Genomic DNA, 27815 nt, shown 5'->3' with positions numbered 1-27815 from the left:
TCTCTCTTGTACATGTCGTCTTGGCGCTATCGTTCTCTCTCTTTCATATACTCGTTGTTCACTTACCTTTGCGTCGTCCTTCTCTCACCTATACGTCGTCCTTGTCCCACGTTAACGCCATCCTTGTCGCACTCGTAGTACTGTCCTCTTCACACTTTGCACTGTCCTTTTCCCACACGTAGCGCTGTCCTTCTCACACGCCGTTTTCTTTCCGCTGATCCCCCTTCACCGCGCGGATCCCCTCGCCCATCGCTCGCGCCGCGGATCCCCCTTCACCTCGCGGTCCCCCTCGTCCATCGCTCGCGCCGCGGATCCCCCTTCACTGCGCGGACCCCCTCGTCCATCTCTCGCGCCGCGGATCCCCCTTCACCTCGCGGACCCCCTCGTCCATCGCTCGCGCCGCGGGTCCCCTTCACCTCGCGGACCCCCTCGTCCATCGCTCGCGCCGTGGATCCCCCTTCCCCGCGGGTGACATCACCCACCGCGCGCCGCGGTTCCTCCTTCCCCGCGCGTGACGTCACTCCCCCCGCACCGCGGTTCCCCTCGCGCCTCACCCCCCCTGAGAGGACCTGGATTAGAACTCTCCTTGTTATACTACTTATATATATATATATATTTATGTATTATGTTTTATATAAAATATTACGTGCGGGCATATCTCTTCGGTTGAATAGGCAATTGATCGTTTCGTCATTAAATCATCATATTTATACCAATTTAGCCCTGTATAGGTGAATGCGATGTAATGTCCATTGTTCAAGCTGCCATAATTAATATAGGAAATGATACCCGCTAAACAATAATTATTACTATTTACCGTAACAGTCTTAGCTACATCTTCTAAGAGGTAAGTGTGCAGAGATGGTGTATGATTTTGTGTTTTTATGTAATTGGGATCGCTTAGAATGCTTGTATCAATAATTAAATGACACCCATATGATATTGTACGATGTACTTTATTTTTACAAGCATTGCATGTTGTTATATTTTTGCCAATTATATCATCGTCAATTGCTTGCTGCATATTATTTAAGCCATTTTTTAAAAGCTCATCTACGTTTATATGGCATGTGGGTGATGATCTTCTATAATTATGAGCGCAGGTGTTACAGTCGTATGAAGTAATACAACTAGGTATATTTTCAAATAAATATTCCGCAAGATGTGCAGCATTACAATTGGCGTTTAATGAGGAAATAGTACGAGTGCAAGATTTTTTATAAAATATTGGTATATTGCACAGGATCATTGCTCGGGTAGCATAATCATTTGCAGTGATTTTGTCACGTGTTAATACGTCTATTATAAATTTAATAAAAGTACTCGAACTTATTAATGCAGTCATGTCCGTTTTATAGGCACCGCGCATACCTATGCCACTTGCAACAATTTGGAAAATTGAATCGAATGCACAGGTTTCACGCACAATAATATGTTCTTTATCAATTATTGCTGCGCTGCAAAAATTGCCATTTTTTAAAAGTGGAATACCTATTGCCTTATTTGTCTCAATAAAATCCCAATCGGCACATGGCGTCAGATAATTTAGTTTGGGCCGTTTCGAAACACGATTGCTTGCGGATGTTTCTTTTATTTTGCAACGCCAATTTTCTATCTCATTTAGAGAGTCTTGCTCTTCCTTTTCTATTTTTATATTTTTGTTCATTTCTAAACTAGCTTCATCAACTTCATCTTTATATTGTCTTTCTATTGGACTCGAAATATTTACTGGACTCGAAATACTTTCGCTCACGATCATTTTTTTATTTGATTCACCAGACGTTAATTTTAATTTTCCATTGAGATACTCAATATGGCGAAAGATAAATTTGTCAATTCGCATTGGCAGCTGGTTGTTGAATGCTCTGGTCTTTAATTCAGCAAATTCAGCTTCAACGTAAGATGATGTCACAATTTTCGAGCCGCGTTTGAAATATGGTCTCATTATACCTGACCATATGGGTAAATAAGTCAATAGATTTTTTATTTTTTTCGCAACTTCGATATTATAGTATGCATTAACAACAGTTCCATTACTTGATTTATGGGCAACTTCTTGAACTTCAAGAAATATATTATCAGCCCAGGTTGTCCAGCCTCCTGGAATGATTTCATCGTAATCATCGCAACTATAATTATCCTTTTCATAATTATCCTTTTCGTCAATTGTTGTACCTTTAATGATGCTATTAATATTTCTTAAATGAATTTCGGATTGCAGAGGCATTCCGTTTTGTTCATTTGAGCCTATTTCCTCACTTAATGCTACAATCAATATTGATTTTATAAAATCACATGCTTCAATAAAATTATTCATTTGATATAGTTGCCCTAAGCATCTTATAAAAAATTGTCTTATTTTGAGTGCCTTTTTTCTGAGACAATCCCATTTAGCAATCATAGCGATAAAATGATTAACATCTAATCTGATGTAGCACGGTGGAATATTACCGAAATAGTTATTATTAACTATATCGTAACAGACCTGCATATAATTGCTCAAATCAGCACAGTTTGCAAATGCACGTGCAATCGCGATTAAGATTGCTTTGCTAAAATCTGTAACTACGATTCGAGGTGCTGGAGCACCAGCTCTGAGAATTTCAGATAAGAAGTAGCTTATTATAGACGCATCTTGCTTTGCAGATATCATTTGAAAGCTAGGGAAGTTGCCAAGATCGGAAACACATACAGATTCGTACAAAAATAAATGTGGAGATAATTCGTTATTGGGGAGACATATTTTTTTTGCTATACTTCCGGTAGCGTCTATAGTTAAAAAACAATTGTCGTCTTGCTTATGCGCTTTCTTATACATAAGTAATTGTTCTTGAGTCCAGTACATACAATAATATGGATCGAGTCCTATATTATGTATAATTTTATGAAATTGTGTGTACTTAGCAATCTGTATGTTTCTTATAGGATCGTTATTAGATAACTGCAGACGTTTATCCAATTCTGTTTGTTTTGCCTTACGCAAAACTGTTGCATCATATAAAATTGGTGGGACGTTATCCCCAAATGCCATTAATTTATTGGCTTCTTTATTGCGCCATGCATTGGCAGTTTTATTTCCGTCTATTAACTCACTCGCTATTTTCTCACGTAGTAGTCCTTTCAATTGTATCTTTTTTTTATGTATAATTTCCGTAGAAAAACCTGAAAGTGTACAGTCAAATACTACATCGCTCTTTTTGGCAGGCTTATTATATAATATACCCACGAGCTGCGCGCCGCATTCGTTACATGTTCCTTTAAATTTTGCAAAACATTTAGCATCACTATTAATGAAAACCTTAGCGCGTTTAAATGTGAATGCGCACGGCAACTTCGTTTGCTGCCATATCTTATCTGCAAATATGTGGGTCCATTTTCCTGACTGCAACGACATATATTTTCTTTTATCTTGGCCGTATGTTTGTCGTGTTGGTTTGATTTGTACCCACTTTTCATTAGAAATTATTAATTGAAAATGTTTAATGGTCTCGGAGGTGGAAGTATTATTTAAGTCAGTCATATTAAAAGAGCTCATTCGATTTATCATATATACTTTTCTTATCAATGCCAAATGTTTTCAATACTGCGCTATACATGCCGTTCCTATCATTTTTTAATATTGTATAAATATGTTTTGGATTTATATGTGATCCATTATTTTTAAGAGCTTCCGATATTAAACAATAAACGGCATTAGATGGCGGAAAAATCGTACCGTCATTATTTATTGTTTTATAATTTTCATTTGTAATAATGTCGCGTAATTTTTCTTTGTCATACATATTGGAAATTAATTTTTTATAGAGAAAATAAACAAAATGATATAACTGAAAATACAATAGCAAGCATTTGTTAAACACTACTATTTCAATGTGAAAAATAAAGAAAACAGTAAAAAATCAGAAAAATCAGAAAACTAGAACAGAAAATCAAAATTTATTAAGAAAACAGGTATGTGAAAAATATTTGGAAAGATCTTAAAACGCCAACTCTACGAATCGTTTCTCGCTTAGCTGTTACGCCAGTGACATATATGTAACGCTACTTGATGCAGCTGAACGCGGCGGTCCGGTGCCGTAGGAGGCCCGTAGTGGAGGGCATGCGCATCATGATTATGACCTGCGCGCGACGCGGAGTGGGGGTGGAGGCCCGTAGTGGAGGGCATGCGTTGAAGTAGGAGTGAAATGGAGTAGGAGAGAACTTCAAAGTTGAGCTGTCAACAGAACTACCGATTATCGAAAAGAATTTTTACCTCTACGGGATATAAAAAATTCCGAATCCGCGACTTTCACCAACGAGAACTTTTTTATTTCGCTTCGGAGCGCTTCGAGCGCTTATAGTTTTCGTTAGAACTCTTCGGGGGGCTGCCAGAACTGTCAAGAGAACTGCCGAAATCCAAAAAAAATGTTTACCCCTCTAAGACAAAAAAATTTTCAATTCGCGACTTTAATCGACGACAACTTTTTTATTTCGCTTCGGAGCGCTTCGAGCGCTTATAGTTTTCGTTAGAACTCTCCGGGGGGCTGCCAGAACTGTCAAGAGAACTGCCGAAATCCAAAAAAAATGTTTACCCCTCTAAGACAAAAAAATTTTCAATTCGCGACTTTAATCGACGACAACTTTTTTATTTCGCTTCGGAGCGCTTCGAGCGCTTATAGTTTTCGTTAGAACTCTTCGGGGGGCTGCCAGAACTGTCAAGAGAACTGCCGAAATCCAAAAAAAATGTTTACCCCTCTAAGACAAAAAAATTTTCAATTCGCGACTTTAATCGACGACAACTTTTTTATTTCGCTTCGGAGCGCTTCGAGCGCTTATAGTTTTCGTTAGAACTCTCCGGGGGGCTGCCAGAACTGTCAAGAGAACTGCCGAAATCCAAAAAAAATGTTTACCCCTCTAAGACAAAAAAATTTTCAATTCGCGACTTTAATCGACGACAACTTTTTTATTTCGCTTCGAGCGCTTATAGTTTTCGTTAGAACTCTCCGGGGGGCTGCCAGAACTGTCAAGAGAACTGCCGAAATCCAAAAAAAATGTTTACCCCTCTGGGACTTAGAAAAATTTTCAATCCGCGTTTTTTTTTGGAAATCGGCTATTTTATTGAGAGTTCTGATAGCCCCCCGAAGAGTTCTATTAATTATCTTTAATGAACCAAAGTGCTAAAGTTAATAACAAAAAAGTTATACGGTTTCAAAGTTGCAAAAATGTGAAGTTGGCCCCCCGTATTTTCAATTTCTATTTTCTTTAAACAACGGAACTATTTTTAAAACCGATAGAGAACTCTAGAACTATTCGGGGGGCACCCAGAACTCTAATAATTTTTTTAAAATTTAAAGAATGGGGGGCTAACTTCACAGAGGTGTGACAATCATCATCAATAACAACCATATTGAGTTTGACTGGTATATGAAGCCCACCTTTTCTGGTAGGTTTCTCAATTTCTTTTCGCAACATCCGTTGGCGCATAAAAAGGGAGTCATTATTGGTCTCACGGACAAAATTTTTAAACTGTCACATCCCAGATATCATGAGAAGAATTTTAACATCATCTTTGAAATCCTTTCCAACAATGGTTATCCGGAAAAATTTATTTTTAATACCATAACATGTAGAATCAAGTTCTTGATTCATAATTACCATACTCCTCAGGGCATATCGTCCATCCCCCCCTCCCCTTCTCCAACTCATTCATTTTTTGTCATTCCATACATAAAAGGAGTCTCCGAACATTTTAAAGATATTGTTGGCAATCTTAATAAATCCTTGGCCCATGTGGTCTTAAACAAATTAAACTGTTTCATTAAAACGCACAAAGATCCTCTGCCTGTAGATAGTCAATCAAATGTGGTATACAAAATTTCCTGTATGGATTGCTCGGCATCGTATGTGGGGCAGACGAGCAGAAAGATTTCTACTCGTGTCCGCGAGCATCGATCCAATATCGATCGACCTTCTGAAAATCTATCGATCGTATCTGAGCATAGACTCATTGGACATGATTTCGCATGGAATGATGTTAAAATTTTGGATCAAGATATTTCATTTATCAGAAGAAGTATCTCAGAAATGATCCATATTATACGACAGAACAACGGTCTTAACGTTCAGAATGACACGGGAAAAATTTAATAAAGTCTATCTTCCCATCATCAAATCCTTGCATTTTTAATTCAATTTATCTCCAAATTATTTTTCTCCATTATCCGGTCCTGATATTCCCTCTTTTCCCCCCCTCCCCTTCCCTTTCCCTTTACACCTAATCGGCATGCCTTGCTCGCCGTTATCTCGCGGCTCAGTATCTTTCGTCACTTCGCTTAGTACACACGACTGTTACATCTTTTCAGTAATTCTGTTCTACTCTTCTCTCATTGCGATTAGTCCGATATCGCGCTGTTGCTTGTACGTATTTTATTCTAAAAAATTTTATTTGTCATATTAATTTGTTCTCTGACGATTTTCCTGGCTATCTTTTCTTTTAATTTGCACTGCTTGTGTGTGTGTTTGCGAGAATGCGTGTTGCTCTGCTTGATTTATTTTTCAGATTGCAATTAATTTGGATTTGGAACTAAGAATTTTTAATTGCATTATAAGGATCTTTGCAACGATATTACGAATTGTGGAATGTATGCGGTATCTCTGTCCTCTACGCGCATACCATCTTTTTTCTTTCCACGCTTTTTCTACACAGCCACGACCTATGTGCTTAGCATTGGTGAGTAACATGCAGGATTGCGGACATTTACACAACCATTTATTACCATTTATCGGAGTAATTCTTCACATCTTAATTATTAATTTCGAGAACCGATATGTGTATAATCGTGTCATATTTATGTAATTTTGGTATCGATCATGAGCACTTATTTTTGCGTCTCACCTTGAATTACAGTTTGAATCTGTACGTTATCCACAGCGAGCGACTATTATGCTTTGTCATCTGTCTTTGTATTATTGATTTAATTTATTTACATTTGTAATATGAATATTTTTCCGCATTGAAAATGATCTGGATTTGATCGAAACGTTTGCGAATTAATCTTTTGGACTTTAACTGTTTTTATGATAATTAATTTACGTATTGATTTTTACTCTTTGATGTGCCTCTATTACACTTCTGTCTCTACCATCTGATTTTTAGACACATTAATGAGTTCGAATTATTTTGATTTATTTTTGTACGATTATTAATTTGAAATATTTGTGATTTGACATCTATACTGTGTGGTTTTTATTTGCCTAATTTGTACTCTTGATTTTTAGTATATTTTTAATATTTATTATTCATTAATTGTACATTTGTACAATTTATTACAAATATAATATTTATTTAATGTTTATTTAATATTTATTTTTTATGAAACGTTTGTTTAAAATAGCAATTTCGAGAAAATAATAATATTATGTTTATTTAATATTTATTTAATATTTATTTAATATACAGGGTGGCCCATTTTAATTTCTCCAGCCAAATATTTCGGAAAATAATGAAAAATCAAAAAAATGTTTCAGACAAAAGTTGTATGGCTTGAAGGGGGCCATCAGATAGTGACAATGATTTGACCTTGGAGAGTCATTTGAAGATGACATAAAGGTAACCTTCAATTTCTTAAATGGAACTCCCTATTTTTTATTACATATTCTTGTAGCTTATCTCGAGAGCTTTCCAAAACACTATAATAATAAGGCACTATAATAAAGTATTTCTTCATTGAGTACTTTTCGAGTTAGGAGGCTTGAAATCATTTCTTAATTTTGTATAAACCATAAAATATCTAGTAAAATATTCATTTTTCGATTATCTTGCTTTAATACTTTTATGTACTAAATAATGAGAGGAATCAATTGGTGTAAAGAAAACACATAGTTATTTTTAAGAAAAAATATGTAATTTAACAATTAACAATTACATATTTTTTCTTTGAAACAACTATGTGTTTTTTTTACACCAATTGATTTCTCTCATTATTTTGTACATAAAAGTATTAAAGCAAGATAATCGAAAAATGAATATTTTACTAGATATTTTATGGTTTATACAAAATTAAGAAATGATTTCAAGCCTCATAACTCGAAAAGTACTCAATGAAGAAATACTTTATTATAGTGCCTTATTATTATAGTGTTTTGGAAAGCTCTCGAGATAAGCTACACGAATATGTAATAAAAAGTAGAGAGTTCCATTTAAGAAATTGAAGGTTACCTTTACGTCATCTTCAAATAACTCTCCAAGGTCAAATCATTGCCACTATCTGATGGTCCCCTTCAAGCCATACAACTTTTGTCTGAAACATTTTTTTGATTTTTCATTATTTTCCGAAATATTTGGCTGGGGAAATTAAAATGGGCCACCCTGTATATTTTTACATTTACATTAACATTAATTTTTATTTTCAATAATGATTTTAAAAAATATTTATGTGATGCTTATTTAATTTCTATTTTATATTAATTATGCCAAATATAATATAATTTATTAAAATATTTATTTAACAGTTATTAAACATTAATTTAATATAAATATATGAAGTGGCTCCTATATATAACAATCAGTAATTAATCGGGCTTGAGGAGCAAAAAAATAAAACTTTGAAGTTAGAAACGAACGTATGTCTAATTTAATGCAAAAAATACACTTTAAATGGGTTAGCTTTAATCATATTATTTGTTCGCATAGTAAAAAATTAATTAAAAAGTTATGATTTGATAAATTAATTTCGCACATAATATTAACAAAAAAATTCTAACGTAAACGTTTCGGTCCTCATCTGGACTCTCCTCAGTACGAATTAACATTGATGAATATAAAAAATAAAAAAAAATAAAAAATATATAAGGTGAAGCTTCTTATACGGTTACTTATGAGTGTCGCAGCATATTTAGTTGTATAGACCCGGAATCAGGCTCTCATGACTGTAAGCGTCGACATCTGGAGCTTGCTTGCTAACGTCAATCTCCATAGCATGTTCCCCATGCATTTTCCTTGAAAAGACATGCAAGGGTGGAACACGTCGTGAAGCCGCAAATTATCTGATTTGATCATTTTTTCTGTCGAACCCTATATTCCACCAAAAAAATTTTATTCTGATTAGACTTCTCATTGACAATAGCTATCCTCTGGATTTCATATTTAACAATCAACGCGCGTTTAAGATATCTTTTTAACAATAATAATTTAAAAAATAAGATAAACAGGACTATGGACCCTCGGCCTTTTTTCTTGTTACCGTATGTCAAACTTATATCTGAGAAATTTAATTCGCTCGCTAAAAAAGCTGGTTTTCGACTTGCTTACACCGGCTTAGACAATTTAAAAACATACATCAGGGCGCAAAAAGATCCTCTCCCCAAATTTACTAAGAACAGTGTTGTCTATCGCATTAATTGCAACGATTGCTTCTTATGTTGGACAAACAAAAAGATTGCTAAAAACCAGGATCACTGAACACCGCAATCAAATAAAAAGATGTGCCCAAAAGAATTCGGTTATTTCAGATCATAGATTCTGTTTCAATCACGAATTTGATTGGGATAATGTCCAGATCTTGGATAATGCCTTGCTATACGAGGAGACTAACATTAGAAATGTTGTTCATAAAGAGACAGACATCTGGTCTTAACTTACAAGGGGACACTGAATTGTTGCATGAGTCTTACTTGCCGCTTATTGAAAAGTTTAAGAAATTTTAAAAATTTTTGAAAAAGCTTAAGAAATTTCTAATTTTTGTAGTCAACGTATTTTCTTATTTTGCGAACTTGATTTGTTTGTATATATTAAGCATCATATATTTGTTGTGGTTGTCGGTCGCTTCGTTTGTCTCGAAACTCAGAGGCCATCTGTCTATCTATTGTTTTCCCTTAAGATAGACGTAGTTCGTACATTGTCGCGGCCTAATCGTTAAGTTTTTAATGCTTGGTTGGTTATCATGCTGGTGAGTGTTGACACTTAATTTCGTTCGACTCATTGTTTCAAAGCTAATTGATTTATTCATCAAATCAGATAATTTGCGGCTTCACGACGTGTTCCATCCTTGCATGTCTTTTCAAGGAAAATGCATGGGGAACATGCTATGGAGATTGACGTTAGCAAGCAAGCTCCAGATGTCGACGCTTACAGTCATGAGAGCCTGATTCCGGGTCTATACAACTAAATATGCTGCGACACTCATACGTAACCGTATAAGAAGCTTCACCTTATATATTTTTTATTTTTTTTTATTTTTTATATTCATCAATGTTAATTCGTACTGAGGAGAGTCCAGACGAGGACCGAAACGTTTACGTTAGAATTTTTTTGTTAATATTATGTGCGAAATTAATTTATCAAATCATAACTTTTTAATTAATTTTTTACTATGCGAACAAATAATATGATTAAAGCTAACCCATTTAAAGTGTATTTTTTGTATTAAATTAGACATACGTTCGTTTCTAACTTCAAAATTTTATTTTTTTGCTCCTCAAGCCCGATTAATTACTGATTAATTTAATATTTATTTATATTTGGCATAATTAATATAAAATAGAAATTAAATGAACATTACATAAATATTTTTTAAAATCATTATTATATACAAACAACAATAACCCAATCAGCAGACAATGTTTTTAAAAATATTTTTTAAAATGTTTGAAAAATGTTGAAAATCATGGAGTTAAATTCCCTTTTATTCATTACAAAAATATTTATTTTAACATTTGAAAAAATGTTTTATTAATATTTGATAAATATTTATTTTAAAATGGTTGAATATATATTTTTAATGTTTAGAAAATGTATATTTATTATTAATTAAATGTATTTAAAATGTTTATTCAATAATTAAGAAATACATATTTAACGTTAAAAAAATATTGTTTTATATAGATTGTTGTGGTTGATGTTTTATTAAGATAGAAATATAATCGAGAATACACGTTGAAGCATAGTATTACAACAAGTCGTACAGTAACTCAAGCACGAGAGAGCGAGCCAAGTAAGTCGAGACAACTACCTTTTGTCCGTTCTTAAGTACGCGACATCTGTCGGAAGGACCACAGAAATACTAGACCTAGTATGGCCGCAACCGGCATAGATATATATGAGAGATGATTGCACACTCCCAACATCCCCTCTTGCAATCAGCTTATTTTAGATTCAATAGTTCGCAACAGTTTTTGAGTTTAACACTAGGGAGGGGTTTGGTAAACATGTCTGCAGGATTTTCCAGTCCTGAGACATGTTTCAGCACTACAGTTCCATCCGTGACAGCTTCTCTGAGGAAATGAAATCTGACGTTTACATGTTTGGTACGTTTCTTGTGATCTTCAGAGTTTGATAGCTTCACTGCTGCCTGATTGTCGCACCAAATCGTAGTTGGTCCTTCTAGTAAAGATAACTTGCCAATCAAATCTCGTAACCAGATTGATAGCTTCGTGGCTTCGAAAGCAGCCTGATATTCAGCCACTGTAGTTGAGTCTGCTACGATGTTGCTCTTCCTTGATTCCCAAGCAATTGCTCCATTATTGAATAGGAAGACATTACCGTATGTACTTTTAGCAGTTTCATAGCAACCAGCGTAGTCAGAGTCGCAGAATCCTTCTAATATTAGCTTGTCACCTCCTATCCTTAAACGAGTGTTCAATGTTCCTTTAATGTAGCGCATAATACGTTTTACAGCTACTACATCCTCATGGCTTGGATTTTGAACTTTTCTTGCAGCTTTTCCAACTTGAAACGCAATGTCTGGTCTAGTCATCATAGCGGCGTATAGTAAAGAACCAATAGCTTGTTGATAAGGAAAACTGACTTCATTTATTGTTTTCTTGGTTTCATCAGTCTTCTTTAATGACTTTTCTTCTCCTGGGGTTGATGACTGATTGCAATTACTCATGTTGAAGCGTTTCAATACCTTTCTCAAGTATCCGATTTGGCTTAAGCTGATCGTCTTGTTAGCACGATCTCGCTCCAGCTCAAAACCAACAAAGCAATTCGGTTCGAATACCTTGATTTCGAATTCATTTTTTAGATGATCAACTATTTCATTGATCACCTTGTTGTTACTGCCAGCTATCAATAGATCATCTACGTAAAGAGCAACTAGTATTCTCCCCCTCTTATCATGAGTAGATGCATGGATCTGCCAGTGATCGTATCAGTCCAAATTTCTTCAGGAAATAATCGAACTTGGTGTTCCAGCATCGCGGTGACTGTTTCAATCCGTATAGCGACTTCTCAAGTTTCCAAACTTTTGTGTCTTCCAATTCGATGCCTTCAGATGGTCTAACATAGATTTCATCCTCCAGATCTCCATAAAGAAATGCCGTCATTACGTCACATTGAACCATAGCTAGATCTTCATATGCAACAATTCCTAAAAGTACTCGAACAGATGCACTTCGTACAACAGGTGCATATGTTTCATTATAGTCCAGTCCTGACTTTTGTGCGTAGCCTTTGGCAACAATTCTGGCCTTTAGCCGATCTATGGTTCCATCAGGATTCCTCTTGGTTTTTAAAACCCAACCAGTTTGCAACGGCTTCTTATCTTTCGGCAATTTGGTCACTTTAAATACCTTATTCTTGACTAGTGAATCTAACTCATCTTGCATTGCAGATAGCCATTCATTATCCTGATCACTGTCAAGTGCATCTTTAAATGTTGTTGGCCCGTCCATTGCCATATATATAATGTTGTCATTCTCTTGATCATTATTGATTTCTTGATCTGATTCTTCAGTAGTCTCAGATGTACCTCGATTTCGAAGCGACATTGACAATGGTACTATGGAGTATTTCTTAGTCTTTGATCCCTTCGGACGACCTGGCTTCCTTACTACTGGTGCCTTTTGTCCATCTTCAGATAACTCTTTATTGACGATCGTTGATGTGTTCTCTTCAATGTCATCATCGTAAACATTTACTTCATCTTCAGCGTAGATCACATGATTTTTCTTCTCATTTACTTCGTTAAATTTTACGTCACGGACGACTTCAACTCTTTGTCGTTGAGGATCATAGATACGATACATTTTATCACTTGGTCCGTAGCCAATCAAGATTCCTTTCCAAGCCTTAGCATCAAACTTGGCCCTCTTTTGTCTCAGCACATGTACGTATGCTTGACATGCAAAAGACTTCAAATGTTCAATGGAAGCAGGCTTTTTATGCCATAGTTCAAAACTTGTTACTGATCCAGCTCTAGGCAATCTATTTGACAAGTAGGCGCTTGTATATACACATTCGGCCCAGAGTGATTTATGTAATCCTGCGTCCAAGATCATGGCTCTTGTCTTCTCTGTCAGAGTCCGAATCGATCTCTCGGCAAGACCATTCGATTGAGGGGTATACTCAACACTCATTTCATGAGTGATGCCATTTTCTAGTAAAAATTTCTTGAATTCTTCACTGATGAATTCTGTTCCTTGATCAGTTCTCAAGACTTCAACTCGGTTTCCAGTTTCGACTTTGACTTCCTGAACAACTTCCTTGAATGCATTTAGCACTTCATTCTTCTTTTTAATGAATACGACTTTTATAAAGCCAGTGCTCTCATCAGTAAAAGATACAAAGTATTGACAACCAGACATAGATGGCGTAGAGATTTTTCCACTTGTATTCGCATGGATTCGTGTCCCAGGTTTACATTTTTCTTTCCGAATACTTTTGTAAGGTCCTTTCGACATTTTTCCATAAACGCAAGCTTCACAGAAGAATTTCTCACTGCCTGTGGCTGTAATTCCTTTAGACCTTAGCACAGCCTTGACTTGTTTGGGGCACGCGTGGCCTAATCGTTGATGCCAAAGTTGCCAAGTAACTTGTCCATCTTGAGCTGAATGAACTTCACCACTAATTCTCAGTTTGATCATCAATTTGTAGGTCGTTGAACCTTTCTTGACACCGACGATTCGCACACCACCATCTGGTCCTCTAACGACCACGCCATTCTTTGTGAACAATGTTTCATGTCCATACTCTGCGGCAGCACCAATACTAAATAAGTTAGCTGATCCAAAATTAGGACAATAACGTACCTCTTTTAAGATTTTTGCCTGCCATTTGTTGCCATCATATGCCCATATATCAATAGTGCCCTTAGCAGTTGCATCTAGATATTCATCATCGCCGATTCTGACCTTTTCGGGTGGATTGAGTGACTTCAATTCTGAGAACCATTCCTTTCTTCTTGTTATATGGCGATAAGCGGCTGAATCAGCCATCCAGCACTCGTTATCATCATCGCTTAGGGAGGACACGAAGGCTTCTTGGCCAGCTGAAAATTCTTTATCATTGCCTTTCTTCATATCTTTACCGGATTTTTTATTTGATGGACAATCTCTAGCAAAATGTCCTATACCATCACAATTGTGGCATTTCAAAACTTTCTTACTCTTAGACTGACCTTGCTGTTTACCTTGCTGTTTACCTTTTGACTTGATTTTCCATTGCTTTTCCTTGGACATCAATGCATCCCCGGGATTGCTTTTGACGATCTGCTCTTTGCCAGACTCATTTTCGATGTCCATGAGCTTTCCCTGTAATTCAACAATTGTTAAATTCGGGTTCGGTGCAATCCGCCATACCTCTCGGAAACTGTTGAACTGTTCAGGCAAACCACGGACGATTTTCGCGATCATAGTTTCCCTACTGACCGTCTCACCAAGGCTTCTCAATCGTTGCACAACTTCGGTTAGGCCCGCAATGTACGTCGATACGTTCATACCTTCTAACCAACGGTAGCCATGAAAATCCTCATTGACTAACAGCTTTGTAGTCGCCGACACATGTTCATATAATGCTGTCAGACGAGTCCACATATCTCTCGCTGTAGTGCATGTTGAGATAACCTTAAAATGATCTTCATCAAGAGACTTTGAAATCAACGATTTTGCCAACGATTGTTCTTCCGCCATGTTGCTTTCGTAGTTTCATCAGCAATTTCTGCAGGTTCCGTCCTTGTTCCATCAATTAAGCCTTCAACTGATTTCGATTCCAGAAGTGCCATCATCTCAAATTTCCATCGCGTGTATGAAGCTCGCGTGAACTGTGTCACTAGCTGTTGACGATCTTCCATCGTTGTTATTCTCTTAACGCAGTGGAAGTCACTCTGGCCCATAACCTGTTGTGGTTAATGTTTTATTAAGATAGAAATATAATCGAGAATACACGTTGAAGCACAGTATTACAACAAGACGTACAGTAACTCAAGCACGAGAGAGCGAGCCAAGTAAGTCGAGACAACTACCTTTTGTCCGTTCTTAAGTACGCGACATCTGTCGGAAGGACCACAGAAATACTAGACTTAGTATGGCCGCAACCGGCATAGATATATATGTATATATATGAGAGATGATTGCACACTCCCAACATATATTTATTCTATAATCTATAATATAAATAAAATTTACTCCTGATATACATGCTAACTTAAAATTTTATTGTTTAATACTAATACAATATAAGACGCGTCTTATTATTGTTGTTTGCGACTTAGCACAAGACACTACTGTTGTGTCTTTTGACTACTGTTGTGTCTTTGCAGGAAATTTAATTATGATTATAAAAATATTTTATATTTGATGATGGTGAATATTAATTTTAGTATGCGTAACGTATACTATAGATAAATGCGCGCATATGCGTGAAACGGAACACAGCCATTGTTTCGAGCGCAGAACACTTTCGCGCATTAATACATGCGGTTATCTCTGATTGGTTTGTGTGAGTCGTAGCGCCACTACGTGGCACGACCACAGTGCGCGTTAAAACTGGCTGCACGACAGTGCACGAGTTCTTTGTTCTTTGTGTCTTAATTGTGCTAAGCAGTGCTTTGTGATTGCTATTCTCTACTTAATTTGAAGTGTTCTACATTTGCCAATAAGGTAATACTCAATATAATACTAGATCCTAGCAAACCACAATATATTACTATGATATAGCTTTATGTCAGCAACATTGAATATATCATTTACATATCAGATACATTTAAAATGATACATATCTATAACATAATATAGATATACCCAGATAGCCAAGTGCAATGAGGTTGCTCTCATGTTGCCAATAATTGTTGAAGCACTAATTTAACAAACTAGAGACAAGGTGAGACAACATCATGTCTGTTACGTTGAACTCACATGAATTCATGTGCTAATAACAACTAATTGATTGCAACACAAATTCATATGACAAAACATCTGTCCCTACATGAACAAAATTTATCTGTTAACATTGTTTATTAATATTGATGTATTTTTAATAACAGGAATCAAGACAGGCATCAAGATGACATGAACAATAATAAACTTGCAACTGATGTCAGCTCTACAAGTGAAGATGAGACGGAAACTGACAATAACGATGATACGAAGAGAACGGAGATGACGAAGATAATGAAGTATCTTCGAGACAATAAAAAAGATATAAAACGAAGACGAGTAACAATGAGTTACGATTATAACGATAGGAGATATTGCATGTGATCAAAGATAAGTCACTTTTGTTACAGTATTATATTTTTTTATTCTTTTTCTTTTATGTTTGTGTTCAGTTTTAATTTCCTGACTGGTGTTATAGTAGATGTAGTAGGCCGGTTCTAACCCAGGTCCTCTCAGGGAGGTGAGGTGCGAGGGGATCTCAGCGGAGCGGGGGTATGACGTCACGCGGGGGTTGGGGAGGGGCTCACGTTAATGACAAGCATAAACAAAAGAGCGGTATTCTTTTGAAAAGGATTTTGGACCTAATCCTTTTTTGGGTCTAATCTTTTTTGTTCTTTTATTTTATTTTATTGTATTTTATTATATTTTGAAAAAGATTTTGGGGACCTAATCTTTTTTATTGTTCTTTTATTTTATTTTATTGTATTTTATTATATTTTGAAAAAGATTTTGCGGACCTAATCCTTTTTATTGTTCTTTTATTTTATTGTATTTTATTTTATTTTTTAAGGAAAAATTTTATTTTTTAAGGAAAAATTTTAATAGCGCTAATGATCGGCTGCTTTGTCTGGGGATTACTCGATTAGACACAATACAATTGGACACAATTGGCTTTGATTGACTAATCGGAGGTGTCTCCCTCGTTTACATATCAGCGCCGATGTTCGGCTGCTTTGTACTCTCGAGGTACACCCGTAATAGATAATTCCAGGTTTTTTTTCCCGTTCGACGTATAAACAATAGAGATTAAGCGGACAAGCTTTCAGAGATTATCGGGGGACACAAAGAAAATTTTCTTGCAAATGGGATACTATAGAAAACCTTTTATACTCTTTTTTTTTTTACTCTTATACATATTTTTATGACTTTATTTCATAAACTTACATTTTTGAGATATTTCAGTCCAACCTTTTCAAGCAATCTGTGTAATATAATAGCGCATTTTTTCTACGATCCTAGGTACATTTGCAAGAAAATTTTCTTTCGTGTCAACCCCCAACAGTCTCTGAAAGCTTGTTGGTCGAATATAAGAAGGATCGAAGCGCAGCAGATCATAGTACATCATTTGAAAACGCATCGACACGTCGGTAGCAAAAAATAGTGTTCTCTCGGAAAGTGTTTTGTCAGAAAAAAGATAGTGTTCTGTTAGTCTTCTGTGATATATATATATATTGTGTGATAATACATAAAATGGAAAACGAAGACGAAGATCGCGTGTTGTCGTCCGACAGTGACTGTATTAGTGACTGCAGTGAGGATAGTGACTCTGCACTAGTCAGATCAAAAATAGTATTTATCGCAGAAATTAATGCATTAAGCGGACAAAAAAAATATTGCACGATATCCTTTTATTACTCGACTGGCGGCGCTTTAGCAGTATGTGCGTCCTGCATGATTGCGTTGCAAGGTGTAGACACCCAAATGATGTATGCCGTACGAAAACATGTAATTCAGACATTGGATGCAACGGATGGGCGATATTGTTCTAATTGCAGAGATCCGTTATATTTGTAACGGTGCACTCCGATGCACCGTTCCGAATTCCCGGCAACAACATCGCCGGAAGCTGCCGCCCGGTAGAACACCCGCCGGGCAGAGGCACGGGCGCGGTGCGCCCACATTTTTAATACTTATTAAAACCGGGGCCGTTGTAATTCCAAAACGGCCGAGAATTGCCGAGCGAAGCCGACGCGGCCCGACCGACCGACCGGCGAAAACCCGCGCTCGGCGCAAATCCCGAATCCCTCCGAACGGGCCCGACCGTACCGTACCGCAATTAACCCGTTCGGAAGGGGTAAACCGCCGCGCGCCGACGCGGGTAATTAGCCGGTATAAAAAGGCCGTGTTTCGGCTAATAGAGACATTCTCCTGTTCCGCTCTAAGCTGTACGCTCAAGAGAATTTACCAGATACCTGAAAACCGGCACTACCGCCCCGATCAATTAGGTTGAGCGTGCTCAGCCTAAGCCGAGAGTTCTCGTTATCGCGCGGGGTACTGCCTCCATCCGCTCCTCCACATCCCGGCTGGCAAAACCCACGGAAGGTGGAGTTCAGAGCCGCCCCGATCGAGAGTTCTCGAGGCCAGCTGTTTTAAAACGCGATTCCAATTTATCGGCACGATATTTCAATTCGCGGGAACCACATATTATTTCGCGAAAATAACGCATCGTTTCTCGGAATCCACCGGCTTTTTCGTTGTACACGGGATTCCCGGAACGACGGGATTCCCCGCGCAAGAAACGCGACAAAAACACCGTCACAACAACGCGAGGTTTTCGACCGATACCGAGCGCATATCCGCACGCGTCAAAACAACGTTTTTATACACGCGTATTATCGAACATACGCGCCACGATTATATCGGCGCATTCTGACTTGCATTCTGCACGCGTAATCAAACAATTTATACACTCGAACACGCTCGCAGTTATAATCGCAGCGAGATACACACCCGACTTGTATACACGCCTTAATTCGAATAAATACTTTCTTTTCTTTTACATCACACATTCGCTCACCATTCATTACCCCGAATCCGACGAGTTTATCCGCAATCGAATCTCCGGAAAACGGAACGTTACATATTTAACATTTCCGTGCAATATGTGTCCACAATGCACGTGAAAAAAAACATTAAAAAAGTGTCCACAATGCACGTTGTGAAAAAAAACATTAAAAAAGTGAATAAGACTAAAGTGTGCGAGCAACGGAATAAAAAATTAATGAACATGTCGGTGGTGGAATATTTAAGAAATCGTGAACTTGGCGGAAGAAATTCTCCAATCGCGACCTCCCATCTAAAATCGTATATAAAGATTAGAAAGAGGGATATACGAATTAGAAAGAGGAACAAATTAGAGGCAACCATTTGCCGAGATTGCTGTTTGCCAGGCGGAAATCGAGAAGCGTGTTCCGAAAGGATGCGAGGAATCCATCAGCATAACTATCTTGAATATATGATCAGTTATGATTCTGATTCGGATTCTGATACGGATGCTGATCAATAATTGGAGGTAGGTCGCATGTGTAGGTATTTATTTTCAAATTATTCAAATAATTAATAAATTTTTTTTTTATGTGCAGAAAGAGTCACCACTCTTCCACCGGCCGCCCCACCATCGCCTCTCATCGCCGCCCCACCATCGCCTTTCATCGACACCACCACCATATCGTCGTTGCCATCGCCCTCCTATTATATTATATATTATTCATTATATATTCAATTATATATTATTCATTTTATATTTTTTGTATTCTTTTTTATACTTTTATAATTGTATTATATAATTGTATATATTGCGTATTTTAAATTCTTTAAAATTTCTTTTTGCACACTATGTATATAATACATATTTATATTTTAAATTCTTTAAAATTTCTTTTGCACACTATATATATAATACACATTTATATTTTAAATTCTTTAAAATTTCTTTTGCACACTATATATATAATACACATTTATATTTTGTATATTTTAAATTCTTTTGCACACTATGTATATAATACACATTTTATTTTATTTTATTAAAAATTAATTAATTAATTAATATAAAAAATCTTATTTATTTTCCAAATTCCTCTCTCCCTCTCTTTTCATTGCTCCATTTATTACTAAATTATAAGAAAACTATTAAAAATTATATTAAATTATCAAAAATATTTTCATTGTGTGATATTTCTCTCACGTCCACCGTATCACTTCTTCTGTCTCTTTCTTTCTTTCCTAGTGTTTGCTCTCTCATGATAATTCTCTCGCAAGGAGCTATGCATCAAAGCTGGGACGGGAGAGCGCGCCAAACGCAAAGAAAGTACACCATGATATAGATTTATAACTATTTATTCTGTTTATATATTTAGTATACAAATATAATTTTTGTCTTACATATTAAGAATTAAAAGCTAAAGATGCCAGCTCGCAATCGACGAGTTCATGCTTGTTGAAAACATCACTCGCGCGTATTACATATGATACTTCTTTCGGATCCGTTACAGTGGACGCGATATTGCAGAATTGTGTAAATTTAACATCAACTGTTTGGATAATTTTATCTAATCGATCAAAAGTTGCATCTATGCATTGATCGAGATCGAACATACGATGTAACGTCGATTCGACCATCATCATGCGTACATCCGAAGTTTCGAGACTTATGAGTTTGACGTCATTAATCGTACGAACTCTCACTGTTAGCGGTCCAATGTTTATGAAATTGTAGTCATCTTTAGAGTCGTTCCGAAGTAAATTTTGAATATTGCGACGTTGCTCGTAGAGTCCTTTCCACGTTTCGAGAGATAATATCAGTTCCTTTCCTCGATGATCTCCTATGGCAATCTCCACGTAACTCGGTGGACCCACGTTGATACCAATTTCGAGGAATTTGAATTCCGTAGCTGTCAATGCGTATCGTCTACCTAGTATACGAGTCGCACGACGCGCCCAACGAAATGCTATAGAAAAATTAAAATTAAATAATAGTAATAATAATAAAATTATAAAAATAGAAAAAAAGTTAAATGAAACTTACTCGTCACATTTGTTCTCAAACGAAGTTTTATTACGACTCGGCACGTAATTATTATTCACGCGTCTTCCGACGTCGCTGCCGCTACTGCTTCTTTCGACGTAGTACATTTCTTTGAAGGTTATGAAAAGTGAACCATGAGCGGTTAACGCGAGACTGATCGTACAGGAATTAACCGGTTATACGTGACGCTCATCTTCCAAAAGTATGATGTAGTGGGGGGATCAATGCTTTTAACGCTTTGAATTTTAGGAGAAGGGTGAAATAACGCTCAGATAAAATATTCTTAGAAACGCAAGGAAAGGTCTAGGGAGGGGGAAATAAGAGATAAAACACATATTAATGTTTACATATTTGTTTTATTTTCTTGCAATTTTTTCTGGCGTTGCGATCACCAGTTAAATATTTTAAATACATTTTGTAATGCGCAATTCTTAACATGTTTTCCACATCGCATACTATTGATAATATCTAATTTATTTAAAGCATCAATATCTTCGTAATCTGCATCCAAGGTTTCAATAATATAGCAATTTCCCGCATCGTCTAGTATATCGGTCAACCATTTTCGCTTTTCAAGTCCTTTAACGTATACGACAGACGATTCTTCTTCTTCTTCGTGTATCGTACCAACGACAGCTGTTGTAATCGCACGCTGAGCCAAGCCATACGGAATGTTTCCGTCTTCCCATTGTAATCCGTGATGATTTCTAATCAGTCATGAGACTTGACATCGCTCAGATTTTGTAAGCGTGTGCCACGGTACGGGACTTGCGAAAAAGTAATGCGATAGAACGTATTCCTTTCTCAAGACTGCCGCTTCCTTCACGACAAAATTTTTCCCAATGATAAATCCTTGCAGATCCACAAACGTTGGTACGGACATGACGAGATCTCTCTCTCTCTCTTCGATACGCCAGTCGAGAGGAACGGCAAAACTCTAAAACCATCTCGCAAGACTTTGATTTATATCATGCTCCTCTCCCCCCTCTCTCTTGTGTCGATGTTATCGCCTAGGTGATTTTGCGTACAACGTTGGTCAACGGATTGTATTGGATCATGCGATCGTGTATGATGAGACAGTACGCAGTGGTATTCGGCGGCACATTCTCCTTACACTCGAATTCCAATCTCACATCCACAGTTGCGCTCTTAACCGATTCGTTTTGTCGAGAACAATCGATAATCGCGAACGGACCGTGTTGTATAAACTTCAGGATGCCGAGACTCGGTTCGAAATACTCGTGTCCGTAATAATTCTTGCAGAAGCGTGCGTACGTATCATACAGAATGGCATATCTGGTTTTATCTAAATCCAGATTCATATCGTCATACGGATAATATTCCGAATTCAGATAGAGTTTCACGTTGATCAATTTGCAGTCGTCGAATCGACTCACATCCTTAGACATGACATTCTTCCGACCTGTCTGCAGAGCGAAGATAACGTATCGTGGTTTCTCCAGCTGAGTCGCAGTCTTAATGGCCCACGACTGCTTGGTTGTAAGCTGCAATAGCGGATATTCGTACAGATCCCACGAGCGAAAAGCCATGCTGAGATATCGTCCGCTTTCCAGAGCACGCAGCATCGACAACTTTTTGATTTCGCTCAACAGCACGTGAGGCATTCGCCATTGTATCTTGAATATGTCGATCACAGGCTCCTGCGCCGAACTTCCATGCAGACAATTGTTGTCGTTGCGCGATCGTATCAAGATCAATTCGTGACGAGCGTTAATCACCACGCGTCTGTAATCCTCGCAAAATCCCAGCAACATGTAGAGCGGTACGCAAAAATTGAAATGTCCATGCGTGTAGGAAAACGGCTCCCAGCCAGCATTTTTCAAAATCACCTCTCTACCGGATGATACTGTTGCATAGTTTTTGAGCGTAGTAGTTATTCCTACGTTTCTATTGCGATCAATCTCAACACCGTCGAGTTCGTATCGAATCTCTTCGAACATGAATGCGATGAAATTATTTCCCAGTATCACTTCATTTTCTCCTTCAGCTGGTGGTTTGTTTTTCGTTAGTTTTCCCTCGATGTATAGGAAACTCTCATGCGGCAGCGTATACAGATCCTGTTGTTGTATGGGTATTCTTATCTCGTCATTGTGCCCAAACGTTGTATTGGCGAACGGGTTGTACGTGTGAGTCTCGATCTTGACGATACGATCGTCAAAGATAGGTTCGTCACCGATGTTGAGGATATCGGTCATCGTTCAGCTGTTTCGCACCGCGAATCCCAAAGATTGCAAAAACGCAACGTTCGATGTGTTGAGTTTCTTTTTCTCAGATGATTGGATATTAGCGAACGTCGATGTTGTTGTTGTTGTTGTTGTTGGTGTCACTGATTTCGTAAAGATTGTATTATCTCTCACGTCTTTCGATCCGTTCAACACGAGCATCTCATACGTCGCATACGTACGTTATCGCTGCAACCGTCGTACGTGCAATCTTACGGTGATCTCTTCTCCTCGAAAATCGAGCAATCGTCCGTTTTGGTCGACAACGCGTAACGTTAAATCCGTAATGCTCCGCGTGATGATCGGCAGGTAAATGATCTGCGCTGGCGTTTCCGATATCTTATATCCCGGCGGTACCCTCGGTGAAAATTCATGTATCGTATGAACGAGTTTGCCGTTGTTGTACGCACCCGCGGTCACGTTACATTCTACGCGGATAATATTAACGTTGATAATGTTAATCGGCATGTTCGATTCGTACCATTTTCCCGACTCGAGAATACGATTCGAGAATCCTAGCAGCGATCCAATGTTGCCGGGTTTGCTAAAGTTTAATCTGTATGCGCATTTGATCTCGCTCCTCATCGTATTGTAATTAGTGCGGAACACTATCGGATATTCGTCATCTTCATTGACACCGTTGTCATTTTCATTGACACCGTCGTCAATGTGTTTCGTATTGTAATTAGTGCTGAACACTATCGGATATTCGTCATCTTCATTGACGCAATGTTGCCGTGAAATTGCACGTTTCAAAAATTCATGTATATCTCGCAACTCATACGATCCCTCGGGAATCGTAATTTCCGTGTCGTCTTTGCCAAAGTAAAATTTATTATTCGAGGAATTCACATTCGGTATCGTGTGATAAGTCTCAAAATCCGTTAGACCGAGTTCGTATGCATCGTCGTCCAAATCTACGGCGGGAAAGAAATTTGCCGTGAGAACGCTACTCTTCCCACTCAATGTGAATGTCATAGACATGTCGGCAAAACTGTTTAACGAATACTGAGTTAAATAGCGCAATATCAGTCTTTAAATTCGCACGCATCGACCGTTCGAAGAAACTGCAAGCACAATTGTCCACAGATGCTCTGATCGTAAGTTTGAACAGGTGTGTAATTGTACTGTATCTTCGTTACGTTTCGTCCGAAATATCGCACCAGTTCATTCGGTGGTCGAAGATTGCCGAAACTGTCGAAATATATAACGCGATTTCCCCTCTTTGCGTACGCTACCCAATGAGTACCTGGTCCTTCGACGCTATCCAAATTTACGATGCCGCTCTCGTTTTGATAAATACAACCGATCGGTAAAGAGTTGCGCATGAAAACACCTCTAAAATATGGAATGCGCATACGTTTTGCTAGTTGCAGCAATTGTATGTTGGTAGTTGCACCCTGCGGCATTTTTAGCGTCTCTTTGACGTTTTTTTTTTTCTCGGTGAGGCTCTTCGTCCGTGTTTGTAAGGAGCGAGATATAATCCATGACCTTCCATGGCGCGATTGTGACGTAGCATCTCCTGCAACTGACGTTGCGCGGCTTTTCTGTCGTTCATCACCTTCGCTACACCAGCCGCTCCACCGATCAGGAATCCGAGCGCTCCCAACATTGGTAGAATCGGCAATATGCCGCCGCATTTCGCTACCGGAAGTATCCGTTTCTTCGCCGTTCTTTTCTTCGTCTTCGTTGTCTTCAGACCCATACCCGAGCTTCGTCTTAGCTTTCATCGCTGTCCAGACAGCTGTAGCTGCGGCTCTCTCACCAAGAGTCGAATCTCTCGCAACGATGCGATTTCGCGCTTTCTCGGCGAGTATTCTATCCGCAGCGTGTCTCTCGGTGAGATCGTTGCTTCGAGAGTATGCTATATCGTGTTCGCGACACGCAGCGTCCAATGGATTTATACCTCGATCACCTCTGGCTAATCGCTTCTCCAACCGTGTACCTGGCCCACAAAACTGATAGCCGGGAATATGTAATTCGATCGGAAGTGCGTTTATCGCGTGATTTAATAGGCCTCTACCTATTTTCGTTGACATTCGCTGCAATTCTTTATCAATGGCGCCGGACCGTCGATGTGCGTTTCCTGCCACGGCTGATTGTAGTGTTTGTAACAGCGACGATACGTCTGAACTTCCGGATCCGCCTTTATATATTCTGGAAGCTTGTCCCACACGTAGTGAACGTGATCACCACACATTCGCAACAGAACTGCTTTCGACACAAATTGTAGCTGTTCGACGCTCAAATCGCAAATGTCGGAAGGACTTGATAGCAGAATGAACATTTTTTCTCTACTGAGCGACTCGTGATTTCGCGCACCTATAAATAGGCAGGCGTTCGATCCAATCAACAGTGTTGAAAAAAATGAGATTCGTACGACAACCTTTGACGATTTACGTGAGAAATTGCGATAGCAGATTACGATTAATGGGGGACAACGCGGAGATGCGCAGGCACGGTACAATGCTACCGACTACTATACGCGCGATCATATGCGGACCCTCGAATTGTGGTAAAACCAACGTTCTGATAAGTCTACTGGAAAGTCCGCAGGGTGTACGTTTCGAGAATGTGTACGTGTATTCGAAGTCGTTGCAACAGCCAAAATATCAATATCTGGAGAATTTGTTGATGCCGATCGATGAAATCGGCTACTTTACGTTCTCGAATAACAGTGACGTCATTCCACCGAGCGAGGCACATCCAAACTCGATTTTCGTCTTCGATGACGTGGCGTGTGACAAGCAAGATACGATAAGAGAGTACTTCTCAATGGGTCGTCACTCGAACGTCGACTGCTTCTATCTTTGTCAGACGTACGCGAGAATACCAAAACATCTTATACGCGACAACGCGAACCTGCTGATCTTGTTTAAACAGGATGGTACCAATTTGAAACACGTGTACAACGATCATGTGAATACCGACATGTCGTACGAGGATTTCAGTGAATTATGTCGTACTTGTTGGCAACAAAAGTATGGATTCCTAGTGATAGATAAGGACAGCTCGCTTACGAACGGGCGATACAGAAAAGGATTTAACGTGTTCGCGATACCGCAAAACGATTAGTCGCTGCCAACATTTTGTCGAGAAGGGTGAAACGCTCGACATTCCGTCAACATGGCTGAAAGCGATAATATTCGTGAGCGTGAAAAGATTGCGAAGGAGATTGAGAAAACGAGCGAATCGATCCGCAAGAAACATCGCGCTTTAAAGACCGGTAAGATCGACGACGATATCGCGGTCAAGACCCATTTTAGACCTATTATCGAGCCACTACAAAAAATCGCCGATAACTCTTGCTTTATCGCGATGAAAAATGAGCCGGAGAGTAACACTGGCGCTATAATTAAAACATTACCCATCAAGCGGTATAAGGAGAAAGAGGAGGAGGATGAGGAGGAGGAGGAGGATGCGACACCGAAAAAGAGAAAACGATTGAAGGCTAAACGTTTATTGACGCCGCGTACATTGGATGAACCGCTGCTAACCTCTACACCGCTGCTAACCTCTACACCGCTGATAACCTCCACACCGTCCGGGACAAGGAGAACCGTACAATCCAGGATACCCAAATTACTTGATGAGATCGAAGAAGTTCTCGAAAAATCCCAAAAAAACCTGTTTCAAGAGGAAGTTTTCGAAACCACGGGCAACCCGCTCGAAACATCCGTTCGAAACAGATTACAAACGTCGGAAGATCAAGAAGTGTTACGAGAACACTTGGGATCACTGGGACAAAAATACATAGGTGCTCTTCTTAGCGGTGACGAAAGAAAAAACACGATCGATCACGTGTACGGCGTCTATTTCGACGAGAATGGAATGCGTCTCGGTAACAAACGATTTGACATTGACAAAGATGACTCTATAATCATAGACAAAGTGAGGTATATTGGTACACCAGGATTATACGAGTTGATCTTCAAGAGAATTCCCGACGATGTCATATACACTGAGGACGATATGCAAAAATATAAGAGCATATTGATGATGACGAGTGCGCATAAACGTTAATATGATGCGCAAAGTCAATTAAAGAGCAACAAGGGATACAAGTATAAACAAATAATCGCGCCGTTGATGTCGATCGAATCGAAAAAGAAAAAAACGGGAACGGGAGTATTCACGCCTCGCGCGATGACGCTAACCGACAATAAGATCGATTACGTGCACTGGGACGATCCCAACGAGCTAGTGGATCGCCTACGATTGCTCGACGCTTCGCGCCGAGCTGGTCACAACGCTCACGACAACGAGATCCTGTCGATCATAGAAGAACTTCGCGAAGCTGGCCTTATTATAAATTAAACGGTGTCTCGACAAAACTAATCAGTCGATCGATGTTACTCACATCGAAAAAAAAATGCCTATCAACAAATTTGGATTATTCGAACGGAGAAATGAAGAAATCTGCACAAGCGATCATTTGGGTAAATTGGCGACAAGTTACTTGCGTCGAAACGCTCTGTGTTGCGTCGCTACGGACTATGACGCGAGGTCGCGCAAGATTCGTCGTATAGCGCAACCTGAGGCTGATACCGATGCAGTCAACAAACTGTACATGGAACAATATGTTAAAACGTTGAAGAATCAACAGAAAGAATCAGACGAAAAGCTGATTGCGT

This window comes from Camponotus floridanus, unplaced genomic scaffold, assembly GCF_003227725.1.
Source record: "Camponotus floridanus strain SB8 unplaced genomic scaffold, Cflo_v7.5 scaffold237, whole genome shotgun sequence".
Taxonomy (NCBI): domain Eukaryota; kingdom Metazoa; phylum Arthropoda; class Insecta; order Hymenoptera; family Formicidae; genus Camponotus; species Camponotus floridanus.
Note: the sequence above shows the minus strand (reverse complement) of the source record.